Here is a 4,096-nt window from a genome sequence, read left to right on the forward strand (position 1 = left end):
GGGAAGAAAATAAAAGTCTCCAATTTCATCATCCTTTCTCCTGCCTGGAACCGGGGCAGTGATGTGCTGTGTTACAAAAACACTTAATGTCTCAGACACTTTTGCGGCTCAGAATGGCCAATGAAATTTTAGTTCTGAGGACTAATATGTAGACCCTGGGAAAGGCCCATGTTTTAAATAATAAAATCAAGTACTTTTACTGCTCCACATTTGTGCTATGCTATTGTTTATGTATTTCTCCTCTTCTGCTTGGAGGAATTGTGGCTGCTGTGTTTTGTCTGTGGTTATGATGGTTATTCCACGTGGACAGTAGAACAGGAAGATTGGAGAAGCTCGTCCTTGAGGCCTAGGTTGAGCCATGTCCCCCACCCCCCAGGCTGCCCATGACAGGCTGTTGTGCCTTGAGAAAAACGCACTCCTTACTTTCTACAGCTGATTGTGGCTGGAACACTAGGGGCCTGGAGTTGACTGAAAGCAGTGTGACACCTGGACAAGATGGTTGGTATCCTTCCCATCTGACAGATAAGAACTGACATCCAAGGCAGTCCTGGCTTTGCTTCTCTCAAGAGTCAGGGGTCACGTATGTCCAAGTCTAACAAGGACCTGTACTTGTTTTCTCTGAGATATTTTTTGTCCTCTTTTGGAAAATGAAATAATGAAAAAAAACAATGCCTGTTTGTTTTTATTGAATAGTATAGTATATTCATAAATTCAGGAAATTAGTTCTTTGTTCCAAGAACTGCAAGTCATTTCCAGAGTTTGTCTTTTTTTAAAGCTTTTTCTGCAGTAAACAAGATATTTTGGATTTTCATGTAGTTTAAAAAAATTTTTTTTTGGTAATTGCTGAATTTTGTTTTTTTCCAACTGATGTTTGTAGTGCGAAGTCTTCTATGTGTTAGTGCTTCTGTGTCCTGGTGGTGGAAGATGAGAGGGGTCCATGGAGATTGATAACAAAGATAGAAAATAAAATTGTTTCTCATTTTCAGTGTTTTCTGGAGAAAAATTCTCTAAATGGAAGTGGCAATGGAGCAAACATGAAATCAAGCATACTATCAGTACAACATAGGTTTAGAGTAGAATACAGGTTATGGCTGTAAGGATGTCCTTGGCAACTCAAAAAGGGAAAGGGAGGGCAGAGAGATTTGTTTTTCTTCTAGTAAAAAGTTGTCTGCGAATCTCAAGGTCTTGACAGCAGCCTGCCTTTGGGAGTGAAACACCTGTCAATGGTATTATGAAAAACATATTGTTTCTTGGTAGAATTTTATTAAAATTATTACTGGTTTAATGTAACTAGTAAACGCGATCTCTTCAAAGAGAGAGAGTTGAGACCTACTCTTTCTTTGGACATTGGGATAATCTACCTTAAGGATTTAAATGGGGAGCCTCTACTGACCGGTTTCTGCACTCCTCTTCTCTGGTCATTATTTGAGACCACTGATGCTTGTCAGTACCCTCGGTTTTTGGTGTTGTTGGCACACTGAACCACTAGTTCACCCTATCTGGCAGATACAACTAGAAACAATGTGTATGCTTATCATCAGAAAATATCCACACACATCAATGCCCTTCCACTTCTTAAAATTAAAGAACAGGTGACATAGCCCAATTGATCCACTTAACCTGGAGTCAACAACACTTTCTGGACACTCCATAGAAATCTTTCCCTTTTGAGTTCTATCACTAATGGATTGAATCTTGTAGGTTAAAATTATCTTAATTCAGAATTATGGAGCTGGCCAGGTAGCTCAGTTGGTTAGAGCATAGTTCTGATATATCAAGTTTGTGGGTATTTTTCCCCCTCTCGGGGAACATGTAAGAAGCAACCAACAAATGGATAATAAGTGGAACATCAAACCCTTGTTTCTCTCTCTCAAAAAATCAATGAAATAAGAATTATGCTCTTTTTCTTGGTTTGTTGTTGCCATGTGATGCAGTACCTGTGCACCACTGAGATGCAAATGCCGATCTACTTATTGTAGACCATTCAGGGCAGAATTCTCTACACAAGTGAACCACTCACATGAGTCTCTTGGAAAAAAAAGAAAAGCCAAATAATAAGTTTAATGCTTGAAGTTTATTTTGGAGAGAGAAAGAAGAAATGGCACAGGTATAAAGACTGAAAGCTGCTTCAGTTCTTCCGTGGCATCTCGCAGTCCTTCAGGTTTCTGTGCAAAAGCTTTAGTGACAGCAAAGAGTGCGTCGACTGCCATACAACCTGCAGGACCCAGCTTTTTTTACTGGGAAGTTACAGAAATTTTTGAGTGTGCAAAAGCAATAGGTTCCTGTCCCGCGTCCTGTGGAGAGAAGAGGAGGGTCAGGCACAGTGGGGGAAGCGACAGGGAGGATAGGCACAGCCGTCTTCATGGAGATCTTTTGAGAGATGATCTCTACTCACTGTAGACAATAGCTACCAGGTTGGGTGAAAAGATTCTCGTGCTAGTCATAAATCACAAGGAATCTTACTGACTTTGTGTGGTCATGGAGGATCATGAATTTTCTCTGATCCTACTGTGTCATGTACATGTTTATGTCCTGTTCCCTGCCTGACGACCCTCCTCTTCAACTTGAGGCACCTACTCCTCATCCCTCTCATCCTCAAACCCAATTTTAAGCCCAGACTCCCAATCCCCTCTCATAAGGCCCCCTAATTTGACACAGATCCCAATTGCAAGTTGGCCGATGTCTCACTCGAAGCTCGAGTGAGGCGTTCCTCTCCTGTGAGGGATATGGCTACGTCCTGGTCACTGTCCCCTGCCTGGTCCTGGTCCTTGGCCCAAAGGTGGTCCTGGGGAGGAACCTGGTCAGCTGTCTCTTGGAGGGGTTCAGCCTGGGCCTGCAGAGTCAATAGGAGAAGAGTAGCCAGGAGAGTGAATGTCCTCATGTCTGGGGTCACTTGTAGATCAGGATCAGGTGAGAGGGCAAGAGTGAGTGGTCTGGAGGGCACAGTCAACCAGTACTTATATGTCAAACTGGAGGAGATTCAGAGACATAGAACAGGAGAGAAGCTGTACCTTTGGCTGGCCTGGGGCCAAATCCTCCGTCGCCCTCAATGCCTCTTTGATGCCTCTGTTCCTGCCCTTTCATCACAGCACGTGTCTCTGTGTTGAGTGTCCACACTTGTTTCAAGTTGATCATGATGATAAGGACATTGAGGTGTTTTCTGTTTCCCAGCTGCTTGGATATTTACCTTCTGATGTTCAGAAAATACAGGGAGCAGAGCTCTCATTGAGTAAGTCAGGGATAAGAGGCCTCTGGTGTTGGGCCCTGCTCTCTCATCTACACAGATACTTTGCATTTTTATATAGTTTACAAACAAATCTGTTTTTCAGGTTGGCTCTGACCAACTCCTTCCCTCATGTCCCACTGTCCTCCCTCCACCTGAGCTGAGTCACTGTCCCCTCTTTTCCTGCAGGAGCCTATCCACCAGATCCTGACAAGCTCTCCCAAAGGGAGTGATGCCCCAACCTGCAGGATGGACCCTCCATTCTCAAGAGCTGTACCTTGCACGCCAATGACGTGTGTCTATAGCCCCATTGTGCATGGTGGGCTGTGCCCTACTTTTCATTCAAAAGCACACAGCACATGGCTTGTAAAACTGTGTCCAGTTGTAGCCCCATGAAAGAGAGACTCTAAGACCCTAATGTCTTGTCAGAGTGATGAAGCTTGGATTAATATGAAGTGCCTTTTCAGATGTCTTTGATGTGGACATGAATCAAGAGCATGGTGGCACAGGGAGCACTGCAGGGCACAGCATTTCCATAAAACATCCTAGAACTGGCCTCCATTCTCATGCACATTCCAGCCTCCCAGCCCAGCCTCCATCCCCACTGCCATCAGGAGAATTAATGTTTTTAAGCACCTGCTTTTCCCAGCATGTATCAATGGGCTTAACCCCCCTACTTGTTCCATCGACCTGGTGAAGTAGGTTCTGTCATGTATTTTACAAGTGAAGGCGGTGAAGCACGGGGTGGTCGAAGAACTTGTGTGCGGCCACATGACCAGTTATAGGCAGCCTGGGGGTTCAGAACCCACAGTGCTAACCCCCGGGCTTTGAGCCTGTGTGAGTTCACCTGCTGCCCCCATGTGACGTGTGTTT

The sequence above is a fragment of the Myotis davidii genome, unplaced genomic scaffold, assembly GCF_000327345.1.
Source record: "Myotis davidii unplaced genomic scaffold, ASM32734v1 scaffold1820, whole genome shotgun sequence".
In the NCBI taxonomy this organism is placed as follows: Eukaryota; Metazoa; Chordata; class Mammalia; order Chiroptera; family Vespertilionidae; genus Myotis; species Myotis davidii.